The following is a 20,432-nucleotide window of genomic DNA, read 5'->3' on the forward strand; positions in this document are numbered from 1 at the left end:
ATCATTTTGATTTGTCTGGTTCTGAGTCCATATTTGGTATATCTCAGGATCCTCCCGTGTGTGCATGCATCTCTTAGCCAAGATGGATTCCAGCGAAGAGGCCTATGGGTAGCTTGACATCACTCCCCTTTTGACCTCCAAGGAGCTTCATAGTCAGGAAGGTCTCCTTGACTTTGAGAATGAGAAATACGTGGTCTTTTATCTCTTATCTGGGCTCAGCCTCTCCTCATCTTGGAGTATCAGTCCACAGGGAACGAATTCCAGCTGCTCACCCTGGGGCCTATCTATCTCCTGCCTCATATTGAGCTTGTAAATCAAAATCCATCCACAGGCAGGGGTGGAGACACTGAATGGAAGTAATCTTCAAGAACCTGAGCCCAACACTTTTCCTTCCTCATCAGGTACATGCAATTTGCATATCCTATTATCTGCTTATTAACCAGAGTGTCTTGTAACAATGGCAGATTGTGAAATAGGCACACACGGGCAGTTGAACCCAAGCTCTGAGGGGTTCATCCTGCGATTACATCCCTGTAATGAAAAGGCAAAAGGTGAGGATGCGACAATGGGATATTCGGTAACGTAATAAAATCAGGATGTGATCTAATGCAACATGACTTGCTCACAGCACAGGTAGAATATCAAATGATCCATGTGAAATTCAATCCTTGTATAATTTTCTTATTATATCCATTGTTCTCCTATTAATCTGAATGCCATACAGAACAGTATGTAAATTAGGTTTTCATTAACTTGGTGCTTCCTTTTATCTTCAAAAAAAAGAAAAAAAAGAACCTGAACCAAGGCAAAACTGGAGAGAACAGAAGCAAGTCAGAAAGCAGGTCGTGATGGTCCTGGACTGTGGCTGAGAAAGGAATTAGAGTATACTGAGCTAGCCTTCATTGGCATTGAAACTGGCCCAGCCCGAGAAGGGTAGTTGGAGCTGGAGCTGAGGCTGGGAGTCTAGAAGCATCAAGTGTTATGAAGGTTTGCAGGTCAAGTTGGTCTCGGCTCTGTAGGGGAACAAAATTTGTCACCCCAAAATGTCTCTTTGGCATGCAGATTATCTCGAGCTGAAAATATTCAAGACGAAAAGACTCAGGAAGAAGCTTTGACCTTCCCTAAAGAATGTGGATAGAGGACCTATTCCAGGAAGGGAGCTATCACCACAGATAACTATAATATGAACTAGGTGTGCAGACAGGGAGGAACCTAGCAAAGTCTGTTTTTTACAATTCCTCTCTGTCTCCCACTGTCTGTGCCTGGCCCAGCATACATTTGTTTACCAAACGTTTGCTTTTCCATCTCCATGTGAATTGCCTTCCTCCCCTTTGAAGTTCCAAACCACTACCCCTAATACCCTCTTTTGTCTTTAGCTGAAGATGGTACTAAAGGTGAGTGTTTCAGCCATTTTTGTGAATTACTCACTTTTCCTGGGTCCCTCCAATGAATACGTTATTAAACTTCGTTTGATTTTCTCCTATTAATCTGTCTCATGCCAATTTAATTCTTAGACCAGGCAGAAGAACCTAGAAGAGTAGGAGAAAATGTCTTCCTCCCCGACAACCCTAAGATGAAATCAGAAAGTCCATGTATAGCAAGGAGAGAGCAATGGATTTGTAGCATGAGAGCCCCGTGTGTGTGAATTTGTCATGTGAAACCCTGGCTCATAACAGCAAAAGCAATTAGCCTCTTTGGACCTTGGTTTCCTGGCACACTTGCTTATATCACCTTTCACACTGTCCACTGCTGTCCCTTTCATCAAGGAAGTCTTTCTTCTGATGCAGGGCAATTCCTCGTTCATTACCTTGTCTCTTGGTTTGTTTCTACTCTCGACGGGCCACATTCATTGCCCCCTTTCTGTTTCGACACATACACTGACCAGCATGTACAGGCCAATGGCTACATGAAGTTCCAGATGAATACTTTTTGCTGTTTTGGGGTTCCTATATTTGAGCATTGCCTTATCACCAAGCCTATATCCTTTGGTAGACTCTCGAAACAAAGGCAGCTGTCTTTTGTTGGTACAACATTTGATCTTGGATATGGTCTTTCCACTGTCTATTTGGAACCTTATTGACCATAAGTGATTTCTCTATCTCTGGCTTCATATCCAAATATTTACTTGTAGTCTGGTTTCATTTTATTGATTACTAGTTTAGAAGGTCCATGTGGCTGTTTGATTAATTGTATCCTCTAGAAGTTGACGATTTTTTAAAATTATTTTATTTATTTTTGGCTGCGGTGGGTCTTCATCGCTGCGCGCAGGCTTTCTCTAGTTGCGGTGAGCAGGGGCTACTCTTCGTTGCAGTGCACAGGCTTCTCATTGCAGCGGCTTCTCTTGTTGTGGAGCACGGGCTCTAGGTGTGCGGGTTTCAGTAGTTGCAGCATGCAGGCTCAGTAGTTGTGGCTCAGGGGCTTCTAGAGCACAGGCTCAGTAGTTGTGGCGTACGGGCTCAGTTGCTCTGCAGCATGTGGGATCTTCCTGGACCAGGGCTCGAACCTGTGTCCCCTGCATTGGCAGGTGGATTCTTAACCACTGCGCCACCAGGCAAGTCCCGTAGAAGTTGACTTTTAAGTTGGTTTGTTAGTGTTATGGCTCAGAGCCAGATGATATCCAGTCTTCATGTAGCACTTAGATCTGGGCTTGAATAAGTACTTATGCTAAGTGAAATAAGCCAGACAAAAAGGACAAACATTATTAAATATTATATGCTTCCACTTATATGAGGTACTTAGAATAGGCAAATTCATAGAGACAGAAAGTGGTTACCAGGGGCTGGAGGGGAGGAGTAAATGGGGAGTTACTGTTTAATGAGTAAAGAGTTTCTGTTCAGGATGATGAACATGTTCAGAAAATGGATAGTGGTGATGGTTGCACAATATTGTGAAAGTATTCTATGCCACTGAATTGTACACTTAAAAACTGGTTAAAATGGTAAATTTTGTTATATTATTTGATGATGATTAAGTAAAATAATATTCAGCAGAAAGATAGTTTCAATTACCATATCTAAAAGCAATTAGGGGGCTTCCCTGGTGGCGCAGTGGTTAGGAATCCACCTGCCAATGCAGGGGACAGGGGTTCTATCCCTGGCCCGAGAAGATCCCACATGCCACGGAGCAACTAAGCCCGAGCGCCACAATTACTGAGCCTGTGCTCTACAGCCCGCAAGCCACAACTATTGAGCCCGCATACCTAGACTCGCATTAGGACTCGAACTGAAACATTGGCTCTTCCTAGGTCTCAAGAGTGCTGGCCTTCCAACTATAAACCATTGGCTTTCATGGTTCTCAGGACTTTGGATTCAGACTAGAACTACACCGAAGGCTCTCCTGTGTCCCCAGCTTGCCAACTCACCCTGCAGATCTTGGGACTTGCCTGCCACCATAATCATGTGAGCCAATTCATATATATATATATATATATATATATATATATATATATATATATATATAAATCCTATTGGTTCTTTTTCTATGGAGAACTGAAAGTAATACAAAAGGGGACGCAAGTTTTCAAATTAAAATGAAAATTTCCTCTCAAAAACAGTTTTGCTTGTATAATACATTCTGTCACAAAATATTTAGGCAAATTAAAAAAAACTAATGCTTGAGTCTTTCCACACATGGAAATGATCTGTCTTAGGAAATCAGATTTGTAAAGTTATTTAAACTAAAATGCTGATATACAAGAAAGTCTGTTACTGGTCATGTTTTCCTTCCATTTAAAAGGTAATTTTCTATCACATCTTGACATGATAGAATATATATCTAGTTTCATTACCTGGGTTCAGCTTGCTGGAATTCCGTTCCAAGCTCTTTGATCTTTTCTTCCTTTTTTGGCATCTTATTTTGAGCTTAGGTTCAGGCTCTGAATTCTTCATTTATCTGCAACGATCATCACCATAAACACACACTTGATAACATATAATTTCCTGAAAGCATTAAACAATAGTACGTATAAAGTAAATGGAACATTCTTTGCTTCTTTAATTCCCAGCCTTTCACTCATGATTATTTTCATGAAAATTTAAAACCACTGTGTGGGGACGGGGCTAGTGCTGGTGGTGGTAGTGGTAGAAATGAAGAAATATGCCCTCAACCCAAGGCAAACAACACCATTTTCAGCGCTGGAAAAGAAAAATTATAAAACATTTTAAAATGGGTGGGCCACGTTTTTCTTCAAGTATCATGGACATTTTTATTGTTTACTGATGAAGATTAGATCTTAATAATTTATGCTGTTTTTTCATGTTATATACCATGTATTTAAGTTTAATCAATTGGAAAATGAAGGCTAAGGATAAGCTGTCAGTTCGACTTCTTAAATATATTTAACCTTGAAAAGAGATCACACTTCTAGAACATTCAAATCGATGCACATTAACACAAATTATAATCATTCTTTTTCATTCTTAATTTTCTAGCTTCCTAAAAGATGTGCACCACGAAATCAGACAGTAGAATGATATTTGCCGTAACGGCATTCTCCTTGAGATGGCAAATCAAAACACTTGTCTAAAATGTTATGAGATGGAATGTGAGAGGTTAAAATCCAGTGTTAAGCCAGAGACATCAGCTGAATGGTGGACATTCTTCTGCAGTGCCCTACCAAAACGCCTATCTCATTCAAGCCTCTAAGCAAGTCCAAACAAGCCTGCATACTTAGTATGAACACTTCTTAAGTTCAGCTAAGGAAAGACATCTTATTTCACCTTTGCTGCAAGGTCACCTCAAGTCATTTTAGAAAGCTGGAGGCATATCCCAATAATGCTACTTCTATTTCTAAGAGTGATAGATCATGTGGAACAATAAAAATTACATTAACTGTTAGTAAATGTTCATTCTTAGAGTATGTTTGAACTTCAGAAATTATAAAAGGCATTCAGATCCAAGTCTGAAGAAAGAGTGGGTGAGTAGTACGGGGTCAAACCTGAAATACTCCTTAATAATTGTTTTATCCATTCATACCCGAATCCCTGGAAAATGTGCCACAAGTGGCTGATCCAAATCTTCTCTAGTTTCATTAAATGTCAAACCCTCCCCAGAGCTTTCATGATCAATCAGTGATCTGATTTCCTAGTTCACTGAGAAGTCAGCTTGTTCAACTTCACTACTCTCCGTGTCATGATTTCTCTGAATCCACATTCCCATCTCCCCTCCTGAAATTAGCTTCTCCTCGTGGGCTTTTTCAGCATAGTGCCTACACAAGCACACTGTCCACAACTTCCTAATATAAATGTTCCATTGCTACCTTTGCAGAGAGGCACACAATCTTTCTGCTTGTAATTTAAAATCAACCACACATGGAATCGGAATCACACAGGTCTGAAATATGTGAGTGGGAAGAGCCTTCGTAGAAGTCCACTAATCCTTAACCTCCACTTTTAACGATGAAGAAGCTAAAATGCAAGGATGTGACTTACTTAAAGCCACAGCCAGGTAGTAGCATTGCTGAGATAAGATCTTACTGCTTATCATTCTATAACTAACTTCTTTTCTTTTTTTTTCTGTTTAATGTTGAGCCTTCTTTTAATTTATTTATTTTTATTTTTGGCTGTGTTGGGTCTTCGTTTTTGTGCGAGGGCTTTCTCTAGTTGTGGCAAGCAGGGGCCACTCTTCATCGCGGTGCGCGGGCCTCTCACTGTCGTGGCCTCTCTTGTTGCGGAGCACAGGCTCCAGATGCGCAGGCTCAGTAGTTGTGGCTCACGGGCCTAGTTGCTCTGCGGCATGTGGGATCTTCCCAGACCAGGGCTCGAACCCGTGCCCCCTGCATTAGCAGGCAGATTCTCAACCACTGCGCCACCAGGGAAGCCCCTTTTTTTTTTTTTTTTTTTTTTTTTGCTTTATATTGCTTCTTTAAATGACAGAACAAGAGAGGAATACAAATAGTCATTGGGAGAACATACATGGTTTCATTCTAAATGTTGGTGAAGAGAATAAAGCATCAAACAAACACTACAATGACTTTGTTATTATTTTTCAGTGCTCCTTTCCCCAAAATATATCCTTACAGAAAATTTTCGCAGATAGATTGTCACAATTTGCTCCAGTCCTGTGTGACTGGTCAAAGTGCCTAAAACTAAGTGGATTCTAAGATTCTCAAAGTGAGTGTTGAATGTGCTACTTAAAATAAGAACATTGGATATATAAAGGTCTATTAATCACAAAGCATGCATTTTTTTCACCAGTATAAATGAAAGCTTCATGCAAACATGTGATGCTCAAGTTGTTAGAATCTATTCTAGTGACAGAAAAAGCAAAGGCATGTCTTCAGAAACCCTTAAGTAACCTCTGTGTTGCTCTGTGATGCTGGAGTGATAGAGGAAAAGGGATAATTTAATCTCCATGAAAACACAGTTTTGAAGAAATATGAAAGCACTTTAGTTTCTTGTCAGACAGATGAAAACTAGAGTTTTGAGCTTCTGCTTCAATCCTTCTCCCTTCTACCAACAGGAAAGAAATACATCCTATGAATCTTTAGTATAGTAAAAAGAAAAGGCATGAAACTTTGGGTAGCACCTAGTATAACTGTAGCTGTGCTTTCATGAAACAAGCAAAAGACAATCTAGGTATTTACAAAGCCGGCAATGGGGCTTCCCTGGTGGCGCAGTGGTTAGGAATCCGCCTGCCAATGCAGGGGACACGGGTTCGATCCCTGGTTCAGGAAGATCCCACATGCTGCAGAGCAGCTAGGCCCGTGTGCCACAACTACTGAGCCTGCACTCTAGAGCCGGTGCTCCGCGACGAGAGAGGCCACCGCAACGAGAGGTCCGCGCACGGCAATGAAGAGTAGCCCCCACTCACCGCAACTAACAAAGAAACCCCTCGCGCATCCACGAAGACCCAACGCAGCCAAAAATAAATTAATAAATTACTTAATTAAAAAAAAAAGGCTGGCAATTGCTCAAAAGCATTTGTGTAAGACATTAACATTAAAAGACAACCTCAACTTTCACCAAATCTACATGAGTTAGCAATATCCTTTTTAAAATGTGAAGTAGACAATCCGAAGAAGCTGAATGAGCTCACTCTAAGCAGAGAGGGTGGGGGGACTTGGTGTTTGTTGCTATCAAGAAGGCTGACTTTAGAGACCACAGAACGTAGAACTAGATAGCCATCTCACACATCTCCAAGGAACTACTCACTGTAAGGAACTGAAAGTTGAAGGAACCCAGTGTGGATGTATTGAGGTTGATTGCTTCTAATCATATCTAATCTAACTTCATTTCATTTGTCACTTTAATATAATATGGCTAGTGTTTTTCTTCAATATGTATTAAGGCTGAAGAGGAAGGAACAGTAGATTACACAGTAAGTTTATTTTATTAGGAAAAAGAAATTTCGGAGGTTATGCTTTGGGTCCAGAAGTATAAAGTAGTTTATAATTGAAACAGTATTTAAAAGGTTTTGCAAAAGAGAAAGAAGAGGATATGAGGTTAAATTAAAACTGTTTTGGGCTTCCCTGGTGGTGTAGTGGTTGAGAGTCCGCCTGCCGATGCAGGGGACACGGGCTCGTGCCCCGGTCCGGGAGGATCCCACATGCCGCGGAGCGGCTGGGCCCGTGAGCCATGGCCGCTGAGCCTGCATGTCCGGAGCCTGTGCTCCGCAACGGGAGAGGCCACAGCGGTGAGAGGCCCGCATACCACAAAAAAACCCCAAAAAACTGTTTTAATCGAACATTTAATGATCCTTATCATTTAAAAAATTCCAACTGCTGTTTTTATCTTCTTCAAATTTGACTAGTCCATACAAGAATTAGGAAAGGAGCCTCTTTATCTCCGAATTAGGAGGGACGCCAAGAAGAATCCAAACAAACAGGCCTTGCTAAATGACCCCCCATTCACTACAATTACCTTATTTTCCTTAATCTATCATATTCCTCCATGACTGTACACTCTTCATCACACCTAGCATAAGATACACAAGTCTAACCATTTGCTCATGAAGGATCCCATGTCACATAAAACTTATAAATTTGTACACCTTTCTTCTGTTAATCTGTTTTTATCAGTTTCATTTTCAGACCTAGACAGGGACCCTAGGAAGGATGAAAAAATACGTTTTCCTTTCTTACAATACATAACATTGACCATTTTCTGGATAGAGTGGACTTGCTGATCGTGTGGTCACCCTATGTTTAACTTTTGGTGGAAGTGTCGAACTGCTTTACACGGTGTCCGCACCATTTTACATTCCCACCAGCCAGTGTATGAGGGGTTCAGTTCCTGCACATCCTTATTACACTTCTTATTTTCCATTTTTAAAATTACAGCTGCCCTGGTAGACGTGAAGTGGTATCTCTTGTTATATTGATGTTGATTTCCCTAATGACTAATGACGCTGGACATCTTCTCTTGCCCTCAGTGGCCATTTGCATGGAGAGAGCAATGGATTTGCAGCATAAGACCCCCCCCATCCCCACCCCCCATCCCTCCGCCCCTTGTGTGTGTGAACCACTCCCGGTTCACAATGGCAAAGCCACGTAGCCTCTTTGGACCTCGATTTCCTGGCACAATGAGTAGTTGTTGCATCTGTGTTCATCCAGGGAATGGAGACAGAAAAAAGACTTTGACTTGCATCTCTGCATGGAGAAACAGCCACTGCTCCCCAGAGTGAAGGAGAAGAAACTGACAGAGGAATCCAGAGGGCCAGCTGAGATCCAGAGCCCAGGGACTGGTCAGGTAATTCCGCGTGGGGAGGAGGTGGAAGCTCTCTTCAGTTTCCACCCTCAAGAAGGAGGGCAAGTTGCGGCAGAGCATGAAGCCCTCCCCTCACTCCCTAGGAGTTGAAGGCAGCTGCGCTTTGTGAGATTCCCTGTGTTGACCTGAAATGCAAAAAGGCAGCTGCCTGGCCAGAACTAGGCACCTCAGGGTCCTCACTGTCCTCCTCCCTTCTGCCCCGGAAATTCCCACCAGCTCTGCCCAAACAGCAGGGAATGGGTGAGAAGAGGGGCTGTGAGTCAGAGCCTGAGCCAAGGCTGGTACTAGCCGGACAGCAGGTTGTCTTGGGGGGCCTGGGCCCGTGCAGGTCCTCGGTGGGGGAGCAGAGTGGAGGCAGGAAATCCTGAGGAGTTAGGGGCAGTCAGCAGGCCAGTTGTGCTGCCCTGGGGTCGTTGCAGAGCCCATGGATTTCTTTTAAGTGTTTCTTGGAAGGGTGGTTACACTGGGGAGTAGATCTGGGCAGGGGTGACTTCAGTTCTCCCTTGAAAAACTTCTGTATTTCTGGAGATGTTTTTTCTTAAGAAATAACCAAGCAAGAATTACATTTGTCAATGGAAATAAAGAGTTAACAAAAACATCTTCACAGCCTCGACTGTTTTAGTCACCAAAAAGCTGCCGGTTACCCACGATCCTAGAGACAATTGTTTCTAAAGATCTTTCTTTGAATCTCTCTCCCGTGCTCTCTCTCCTCCGCTGCACCCCTCTGCAGGGAACAAGGTACTGGGTGGATACAAGCCCCAATTTAACACCCCTCATCTCTGAGTGGCGGCATCACCTGTCATCTTCCTCTTCCTCGCTATGCTACGTGTGTCTCCTTGATGTGAACGTTATTTCTCTAGAGGAGCGTGCTCCTTTTCTCAACAGGAAAAAATAAGTCAAGGCACCCGCCAGGCAGGAGAAGCCTGCGAGTCGCTGCGACTCCTTCGGACCCAGCACATCCCCACCCACCTAGGCGGTGTGGACACCGCCTGCAGCAGCCCCGGAAAACCGCTTCAGAGGCGCTGGCTCCCTAGCAGGTCCTTGGCAAAGAGCGGGAGGTGACGGGGCGCAGGGCGTGCCTGCTCTTGGGACTCTGCCCCTCACCTGAGGAGGGAGCAATTCAAGTATTAATAACCTCAAGCATATGAAGGATACAAACTCGTCACGTCGTTTGCAAGTGTACTTAAACTTCTTTCCTCTAAATAGTTTTGCGACTGTTGAACGGTAAAATTTCCGTTTTACTGTTCCTTCGCATACATCGTTGGCGGCAGGGACCCTACAAGGGGGACAAGTTGGTTCTCCCGAGCAGAGAGCAAAACGCCTGCGGTTTCCTCTCAGACTTTCCCAAGCTCACCTCTCCCACCTCTCGCCACCTGGGACCAATTGAGGATGTCCCACCCCTCCCCTGGGCGGGGCCAACACCGAGGAACCCGGATTCCCACCCCTCCTCTCCCCCTCCCCTCCCGCCGCGCCCCACCCCCCGGGCTTCTCCTAGGAGACGCGGACGACAGGGGGCGGGGGTCGTCTACGCGGGGCCACGCAGGCGCCGCTTTACGGCAGGGGTGGGCGTGGGGCGCAGTCGAGTCCCGCCGGCCCCCGCGCGAAGTTCAGAGCTGACCGCGTTTTTCCCGCAGGAGCGTGGCCTCAGCCAGGTGGGTCCCCTCAGCCTCCTTCGTTTCCTTTCCCTGACGCGGGGCGACGCGGGGCCGGGGGCTGGGAACCGTCCGGCAGCCTTTCTGATCCCGGGGACCCTCCCCGTCCTCTAGCGTCTGGGCAGCCTATGCCTGGCGTGCGACGTCGGCCAATGGTGGCTGCATCCTGGCCGGCTCTAGGGGAGGCGGGGACGGGCCGAGGGGGCGCCGCGTGGGCCCGGCCGGGGTCTGGAGTTTAGGCGAGGCTGGCTGAGCGTGGGCGCCGGGATTGTACCGCCGCCTGAGTTCTGTGCCCTGGCGCCAGTAGGGAGAGCGTCCAAGTAGAGCCCTTCGGGAAGCGGTTCTCTGTGGCCAGAGGGCGGGGCGGGCAGGAGGAGAGTGCGGGGCCGCCAACTCCTTCTCCCTTCCCTCCCCATTTACGCGGCCGCAGGAGGGTCGGCTTGGTTGGGTGGGATTGAGTGCGCTGCCGACAGGGACTGGGCTCCCCGGAATGTATCCCTAGAGAAGTAACATTTCCTTTCATGAATTTTTGACCTAAAAAACTTCTAGCTCCATTTTCACGTGTGCATTTAACCACGTGGAAGAATAAACCCCCAAATTTTCAGGGTCTCTCTGCAAGTGATAGGAATACTGGTGCTTTATGTTTTTATTTATTTACAGTTCTGTGCAATAACAGGAGTCCTTTTATTAATGAAAGAAGCAATGAAGCTTTTTAAAGAAATAATTTCAGGTTATCACAGATAAAAGTTCATGGTAATAATACAAAATATGAATAAGGTGAGCAAGCTGTATGTGGACAAAAAACTCCAAAAGAAAAAAACCGCAGGTTTTTTTTATGACACCGTTAAGGGTGCGGGTTCGTGCAAATGCTTGTTTCTTGTTACTGATAATTGGCAGCAGGTTGGCCTTATTACCAAAATTTAAAAATTCGAAGAACTTCCGTAGAGATTTGATGGCATGAGAGGGCAATCGAAATTAAAGGGTCAGGGATTTTCATATAAAGGACTGTACTTTGTTTACAGTGCGATTATAACCATTTCATGGGTAAAGGGGATTTGAGACAAGTCAGACTCGAGAGGTGAGGAAATGGCAGGTAATACAGGCCCCTCTGAAAGGGCAGGTCTTGGTTGGGAACTCATACTTTGTATGAAATTATACAGTAGTGTAGTAGTTTTTGTTTGTATTTCCCTTTATATGTGCGGCTGGGGAATCTTTTTGTATATTTAAGGGCCTTTTGTGGCTCTTTTTCTGTGAACTAGTAATGTCTTTCTCTTGGTTGTTACTCTTAAACGATATCTAGAAGCTTGCTCTCTATGTTAGGAAGACTACTGATGTGAATTAAATATTTTTTCCCGTTTATCAATGCTTTTCTAACTTCGATTATGCTTTTTTCGTTAGCATGGTAAATTTTAGGTGTTCACATTTATCCTCTTTTTTTTTAAATGGATTTTTGGGTCAGACGTACAAAAGGCTTTTCCTGCTCCCGAGCTATAAAGGAATCTTGCCTGTTATTTCTTCTAGTAGTTGTGTGCTTCTGTACATTGTACCTTTAATTCTTGGATCCCTGTACAGTTCATCGTGGTTTATTGTGAGAGGTGTGGAACTATGAGCCTATTCTAGATGGGTATCACTTTGTCCCAAGGCTGTCTATACTCATTGATTTGGGAGGCTGCCTCAGTGTATACTAAATTCTTGTATGTCTTCAGGTCTATTCTTGAACTTTGTGTTCTATATATTTTCACATGTGGTATGACTAGTTCTCTCACAACATGGCTATTCATTGTCATAACGCTCTTGGATATCTCTGCCTGTTTGTTTTCCCTTATTAACAGTGGAAAATAACGAAGTGTTCAAAAGCCTTTTGGATTTTCTTTGGGATTAGAATGGATTGCTTGATTAACTGATGAAGAATTGTTATGTTCTTGAGTCTAAGTCTGTTTATCCGAGAATGTAGTACATCTTTCATCTTGTTTAAGTCTACTTGTCTGTCCTACGGGAATTTTTAACTTTTCCTCCTGTAGATTTTCATGTGTGTATTAACATTACCCTAAGCATATAATCTTTCATCATTGATAATTTAAAATCCTGTAAACTTTGTTTCTAACTGGATATTTATTTATGGAATTGGCTTATAAAAAACATTCGTAAAGCACTTGATTGTCAGGACTTTTGTTAATTTTCTCGGTTTCAGTGAATGGTATATTTTCCATATTCTAATCAACCCTTCGAAAGGTTAGAACTTTGTGAAACGTAACCCTCCGAGTGTTGGATTTTTGAGCACTGGGTGGGTAAAGTCGGGGGAAAAGAAGTTAAAAATCAACATCTCTGAAATGTTTTCCCTCTTACGCGCACTGTTGCAGAGTCAAGTATCACTAATTTTTTAAAACACCTCGTTATAGGGATACCGAAACCCTTGATTTCCCTTTTTTTACACACTTCTAAGATTTCTAAACATTTTGCAAGTTAATGTTAAGTGGAAAGGATGCTGAGATCCTCCTGTTTATTAAGCCAGTGACTAGGCCCTGACCCACACAAACTCCCTACCCAAGGCTGTGAGCAAGGTGATATAACTGTGGCCTTTTTTTTTTTTTTTTTTTGCGGTACGCGGGCCTCTCACTGCTGTGGCCTCTCCCGTTGCGGAGCACAGGCTCCAGACGCGCAGGCTCAGCGGCCATGGCCCACGGGCCCAGCCGCTCCGCGGCACGTGGGATCCTCCCGGACCGGGGCACGAACCCACGTCCCCTGCATCGGCAGGCGGACTCCCAACCACTGCGCCACCAGGGAAGCCCTAACTGTGCCCTTTTCACCAAAGTTAACACCTGGACATATAAAGAGGCCTGTCTGCTTGAGGTCCCAGGTGTCTTTCCAAACAGGAGGAACTTGAAATCAATTGGAAACAAGGAATTAGGGGCTCAGTTGATTATTATGGACAAGAAGTATTGAAAACAGACTTTGATCTGGTGATTCCAGAAGAGGATGAATATCTCAATAAATGTATAATGAAAGGGTAGAGACATCCTTCCCAATACATAATAAGATGGGCTTAAGAAACTCTGGAGATTAAGACCCAGACATTATTAAAAGGGTCAAAACAAAACAACCGTAATATATTTGCATTACCCTTCCTTTGCATTGCCTAGTAAAAGGGATAAACATCTTCTCTATTGAAACAAAAGGTTACCAAATACTGATGATTTTCTTCTGGAAAGACTTCTTCCACTGATATTATTTGTTCTTTTATGACGCAGAGACCCTACATTAGTGATTGGATGGGTGGGTGGTGGAAGCCATAAAATGTTTTTAAAAAGGAAATGCTAGACTTGGCATTACCTGAAGATAGGGCTTTTTATACACTGTTCTAGAGCAATTTATATTTAATTCCTGGCATTGTGTTAAACAGTGGTAAACAGAGTGACCCTCCACCAACACTGGTTACTTTGGTGTCTCTGATATGGAATCTGCCTCCTCTAGACTGACCTGTGTGTAAAACCATCAGGCTGGCCTCTCTGTGACTCTAGACTGTACCTCAGCTAGCACTAGTAAGCAGGGGCTAGGACCACGTGTGCTGCACCTGCTGAGGTCTCTTGCCCTACTCCAGTGCTAAAGACACAGGAACGGATAGGGAATAGGTTCAGATCCACTGCTAGCTACCTGGATGAGGATCCTTTCCTTTTCTGGCCAGAAGGCGGGCTAAGAGGACCAAAGAGGGATGAGGCTCTGCTCATCCACATGTGGAAGTGCTACACAAATTTGGCCAAAATGGTGAGCCGCCATGTTGGAGGCAGGTTGGACAGGGGTTGGTGTATTTTCCCCCTCACAACAGGCACAAGAACAGGTTTACGAGATGGGGGACTAGTGGTGAGGAAGGGCAGGATGGCATTTCTGGTGCAATACTGCCATCAAGAGGAACTCATTCCCAGATGCCAAGCACGCTGCGCAGAGACGCCACAGAAACGGGGCCCCACAGGATGCAGGGCCAGAGTTTGAGGCGCGCCCCTCTGAAGTGGCCGGGTTGATGAGCCATCCTGCCTTTGGTAGGTTGGGCAGAGGTTGGCATTTCGTTTTTCCCTCGGCAAAGGGCAGAGGGAGAGGGCCTGGGGGAGGGGAAGGGGCAGGGCAGGTTGGCATTCGTGGTGCAGTAGTGCCATCGAGAGGAACGGGTCCGCCGATCCCGCGAACCCTGTACCCGTCCCTTCCTGGGGAGGAGTGACGAAGGATCGAAGTCGGGAACACTGGACAGTGGCCCCGGGAAGTCAAGGGCTCCGCCTGGGAAGGGGCGGGAAGCGTGGCCCAAGGCCCGGCGGTGCCGTGGACGCTCCAGAGACGGGCAGTGGCACAAGGCGCACAGCCCGGCCGCCTGGCGTGTGGGGCTACAGGAAGTGGAGTCTCGGTGGACCCTGGTGGCCGCCACGTCTGGGCGGGACTAGAGGAAGCTGCTCCGAAGGAGGCCGGGCCGCGGTTCTGCGGGCATTTGGCCGCGTGTCCCTTCCCCTCGGCGCCAGAGGAGGTGCGGCCTAGGCGGGCCCAGGGCCCCGGAAGCCTCTCCGGGCCGCGGTGCGGCCCAGCCAGAGACCACCGCGGGCAACGGGAGTTCCGCCGCCCTTGGCGGGCCGAGGTGGGCCGAGGCGGGCCCACCGACCTTCTTCTGTCCAGCTGAGAGACGACACGTGGAGCCTGGCTACCCAGTGCCGAGGGCGCCCGAGGCCCAGCGAGAGCTGGCAGTCCGAGTCCAGAAGGGGACGGCGCTCGCGGGACGCAGGAGCCCCCGCAGGAGGAGGCCTTCGCCTGAGCCGAAGAGTCCAGTCAGTCGGTGGCTGCGCTGCCGTCTCGCGCGGGCTCCGGGATGGTGGCCCAGGCCTGACCGGGCCTGTCCCGAGGGCTCCCGGACGGGGCTCCCGGAGAGGAGAGGGCAGGAGAGGAGCTGAGCAGAGCCCCGCCGAGTGGACCCCCGGGCCGTGCATTTGCAGCAGGCTTCAGCTTTCTCCCCACGAGGCCCTGAGCCTCAGTTCAGCGATGAGAAGGAAAGGCCCCGGCTTGCATTCCGGCCTGGCCCTCCGGGTCTCGGCCCTGTGCTTGCACCTGCAGCCCAGCCAGGGAATCAAGGGGAAGGGGTCTGAAGAAGCTGCCTGAAGCTCACCTCTGATGGACTGAGAGGAACGCCTCCCCACCCCCTTGGCCACCCTCTCCCCCATGACCACCACTCGTCCAGCTTGTCTGCCAAGGCCGGGAACGAGGTGCATACTCCTGGGCACGCGGCGGTGCCTTCGAGTCCCCGGCTGACCCGATAGGCCGCTTCTGGAGCAAGCTGTGCGGTGGCCCGTTCCTGCCCTTTTGCCCAGCTCTTATCTGCCGGGGCGGGGGTGCGTGGTGGGCTGGTGTGTGTGTGTGGGGGTCCGGTCCCGGGGCGGGGTGCGGTGTGGGGGAGGGCTTCCGACTGGGAGCAAGTCTCCGGGCTGGACCCCTCCCTCCCTCCCTCCACACGTACCCCTCCTGGAAGGGCGCTGAAACCCTCCCCGCGCCCCTCTCCTTTCGCGCCTGTGAGTCGCCCGACACGTTGTCAGGCCATCTTACGTGGGCAGAGCCTCTCCTTGGGCCTGGCTCCTGAGGTAGCTAGGCGCTCTGACTGGTGGCCCGCCGCAGGTGCCCTCAGCGTGCCCCTCTGGCCGGGGCCAACGGCGGCACCTGCAGAACGTGGAGCCGCTTGTGAAAACTCCCAGGAGTCTTCCCCAAACGAGAGGACCCCCGGGTCGTCCACGGGGAGGGAGGCCGAGGAATAGGGCGTCCCCCGGCCGCAGAGTTCCTGTTCCCGAGGTGAGCTCGGGTGCGGAAAACGGACCTGGATCCGCTCGCTGCGGACGGTGCCGTCCCTCTCTCTGCGTACCGATCGATCGTGGCCCACTTGGCGTCCCATCGCCAGTGGGTCCTGGGTACCCTGTGTCCTGCGGCACAGGAAGGGCCTCGCGGGATGCGGCGGGGCCTGGGATCGGGACTCTCTATGGCGGGAGCAAGAAGTAAAGAAACCGAAAGCCAGGTCCGACTGTGAGAGGGTGGAACGTGCACAGCGCCCCTGCATTGCTCTTCCTCGTCTGCGCCTGGGAGCAAGCACTAACGAGGACACGTTCTCCGGGCTGTCTGCAGGGTGCTGCCCCCGACAGGGGACCGGGCGGCCACCTCCTCCCCTTTCCCCGTGGTCCACGGTGGCTGGGCCCGGGGCCTCCGCCGGGGCACCGGCAGCGGGTCCTGGGTCCCCGGTGGCCCTGCGACCCCAGGGACCCCACTGGCCGGCCTCGCTCCTGCAGGGAGGGCCAGGATCCAGGGGCCAGATGCCCTGGGGTGGGAGCTTCAGCTCCCTGTTCCTGAACATGGCGGCTGCCGAGGCCACGGCCCCGAGGGTGGGGAGCGCGAGCGCGGCGGGCCTGGCAGCCAGGGGCTCCTCGGTGGGCGAGCCCGGCCCCGAACCCCACCGCGTGTGGCTTCCACGCCTACCGCGGAGGCGTGCCGGGCGGCCAGGTTCGGCCCGGGAATCCTCCCAGTGCTCCGAAGCCAGCCCTCCTCCCCGTCACGGGCCTTCCCCACGGTATGCACAGGCAGGGGCTGGAGGCCGTGCTGAAAAAGCTTCCGCTTGATGGCACTGTTGCTCCAGAAATGCCCAGCGCCTTCGCGAGCGTGGCCTCTCCCTCCGCCCTTTGCGGATCAAAAAAGGCCCAGGGAAAAAGGCCCAGGGAGGCCCAAGAGCCACCCAAGCCTTCCGAGTGGGCTGGGACCTACTGGGGGGTTGGGGGAGGCGGTGTCTCTTCCTTTTGGGGCTTCTCCTTGGCAGTAGGAGCGCACAGGTAAAGACCTCCCAAGGAATCCGTGCCTCGGTGGGTCCATCTCCACACCCCTCTGGGAGGGGTCTGGAGTCCACATTGCCTGGCCCACAGGTCCTGGCGACCGGGACCCTGTCATGTCTGCACACCTGGGGACGGGCATCCACCTGGGTCGTGTCGGGCAGAACCCTGGCTCTCTCAGGACATTGATTCAGAGCCAGAGGTGGCACAGGGACCTGGGTTCCTCGTCTTCCTGCGTGGTTGCCTCTCTGCTGTTCTCATCCCGCTACGTGAACTGGCTTAAGGGCTCAGGAGCAGGCCCGAGAGGGTCTAGGCCACTGTGGCAGCGCGAGGCACTGACGGGGACCCAAGGGAGCTGGGGCACATGGCCCCTGCTCACCTCCAGGGGGCGTCAGGCGGTCACTCTGCCACGGAGTGCCCGGGGTCGGGGGTGCAGGGAGGTGGTTTGGAGTTGCCGGGGGACAGGTGTACATCCCAGCGGCTCCCCTCCATCCGCACAGACAGATGCCCCTGGGGAGGGCCATCAGTTCAGTAGACCCTTCTGGGGAGCTCTCCATGGGAGCGTGTCTGTACTCTCGCCTCAAACCCCCCGGACTCGTTCGTCGGTTCATTCACTCGTTCCCTGCTCCACTCGTTCATTCGTAAGCACGCAGGTACACGAACGTGTGCGTGGGCGCGCGTGCGTATCACGTGTGCGTCGTGCGTAAGCTCGCGTACGTGCGCCTACAGAGCGTGTACAAAAGGTCCCTTGTCTTGTACCTTCTCCCTGTAAGCGCCTCGGGGGTGCCGCTGTGGATAGAACTTTCTCCCGGTCAAAGCCAAAGCCCTCGCCGTTGCTCGATGGCCGCTCCCAAGTTGTCCCCGTCTGCGGAGGGAAGCACGCGTCACTTCTGCGTGCGTATGTGTGCTCCCGGGGTTGAATGCAGGTGGGGGCAACGGGCCGCAGAGGGCTGTGTGCATGTCGCCTGCTCCCCGGCCCCAGCAGGCTCACGTAGCGATAGGTAGTCTTCTGCCTTTTCGGCTGCTCTCACGGCGCTATAGGCGTGCCGTGGCGTCGGCGCGTCTGTGCGGAGTCGACGTCGTGTCCTGCTAGGTCCCCTCCGTTTCTTTTCGGACAGCTGCCCAGGGTAGGGTGCCCTTGTCTGTGCCCGGAGGCAGGAGCGTAGGGTGTCTCACGTGCCCCTCCTCTTTGGACGCTAGGCTTCCGCCTTGTTCCTGCCTCTCCTCTTCTGTCTCCCACGGAAGTGGCTCTGAGGCGCGGGCCACTGAGTCTGTCGTTACCAGGGTGTGGGTGAGCGTGACCAGGGTACGTTCTCCGGCGTCGGCGTCCACCCAGAGGAGAGGAGCAGGGTAGATCTCATGTGGGCCACGTCCCAGAGCGCGTGCCCTTATGCCCGGAAAGTACGTGCGGTGGACCTTCGTGCGGCCAGAGGGGAGACGAGTGGGTGCCCCTTTACCCACGCGTCCTAGGAGCTGCTGGGAAGTTGTGGAGGACGCGCGCGGGCTTGCCAAGATACCTCGGGGTGTCCCGCCATAGTCCCACGGGTGCAGAGCCGAGGAGACAAGCTCCGCGCCTGTCGACACCAGGGTGTGATGGCTGTGCTTCCCGCCGGAAGGAGATTTAGGGGGATGACGGGATCAAGGTTTTCACGGGACGCGCGCTTCTTTGTGTACAAACCGTTTCTGTCTAACGACCCCCCTGCCCCGGCTGGCATCCGTGCCATTTCCGAAGGACGCGTGGAGTTGATTCTTCACGCTTGCGCCTCGTTCGGAAGTTTTTGGTTGGCCCGGGGGTGCCGGTACACTCGAGTAGGAACCGGAGGCACTCTCTCTCTCGAGGTTGCGCGGGCGGGGGTGTACGCGGACCCCCGCCCCCCGCCCCCCGTTCACCGGCACCGTGGTGGTCCCACACTGAGTGATGGGCGTTCGGTTCTCTCTCGTTGCAGAGGAGGCAGAGCGGAAGGAAAGGAGGAAGAGGGAAACCGGGGCCGTCGGTCATCTCCAGGCGCTGGTGTTCTGGGTGAGTGCGTGCTCTTTTGTTCTCTCCCCTTCCCCCGTCCGAAATAGTCTGTTTCATCAGAGGAGAAAGTCAGTGATTCTGCTAGTTCAGCAAGGCTCAAGAAGGAGGGACTCCCGGGTGGGATCGTGGCACGGGGACACTGGTGTACTGTGCCGGAGTTCTTGGCCACGGTAGGAAAGGCTCTCGAGTCAGATCCTGACTGGGGGGCCGGAAGAAAGAGGTGCATGGACGGGCATCTGTGTACGGTTACCCTAGGTGATCGGTACGTAGCATTTGAGGTCCGTGTCCTGCGGGGGCGGGGAGAGTGGAAAGGGATCGGGCCCGGGCCGCTTGCACCGGCACCAGGGCCCGGTCTGGGCTCCAGCCTCCGTGAAGCCAACCGCCCGTGACGTGATCCCTCGGCGCCCCACCTCACCCCCGAGAAGCAGCAGTGCCAGCCCAGCCCGACGTGGGGGCCGGCGGTGGGGGGACCCTTTGAGGGGGAGCCAGGCCTCGTGGGCTTTTTGCCTCCTGTGCTCTGAGTGGAGCCCGTGATAGCCGTCCCTCCCGTCCTCTCCTGATCGCTCTTGGGCCCGGCTCTCTCCGCCGTGGCCCTCCACCAAGCCAGGAAGGACTCGGGGACGTGCCCTTGCGGGATGATGAAGAGGGGGCGCCCGCTGGGCGGCGTGGAGGTTTGGCACGGGGCAGCCCTCTGTGGGGCTCCTTGCACTCCCCAAGTCTGCCTCTTGACAAACCAAGGAACTTGACAGTGTGGGGCCTTCCAGGAGGTGTACGTCCCCTTCTTCCGTGTGGGACATGTCGCCTGAGTGGGTGCGTGACCGGCAGCCGGAGGTGTTTTCTTTCTGTCTCTGTTTCTCCCTTCTCCTTCCTGTCTTCTGTTGAAACCGTCTTGCCGGGAGGAGGACGCCTCCTACCCTGGCTCAGAGTAATTGAAGGCTTCTCCAGGCGGGCTGGTGAGCGTGTGGCGCCGTGGTTTAGCGAGGGGTCGGCGGCGCGGCTGACGTTCCGTGGTTAGCGAAGGGCGGAGGCAGGGTTCGAGCAGCAAGGGCAGCGTGGCATTTCTGGGGTGACACTGCCTTCCAGAGGACCCTGTTTGGCCATCCCAAGAGCCCTTCACGGTAATACCTGGGCGTCGAGTCAAGTCCTCCGGCGTGGGGCGTGGGTCCCGGAAGACGTGCACTCAGCACGGCGGGGCTCTTGCGGCTTTTCTTTCCTCGACGCACCT

This window comes from Lagenorhynchus albirostris, unplaced genomic scaffold (genome assembly GCF_949774975.1).
Source record: "Lagenorhynchus albirostris unplaced genomic scaffold, mLagAlb1.1 scaffold_319, whole genome shotgun sequence".
In the NCBI taxonomy this organism is placed as follows: Eukaryota; Metazoa; Chordata; class Mammalia; order Artiodactyla; family Delphinidae; genus Lagenorhynchus; species Lagenorhynchus albirostris.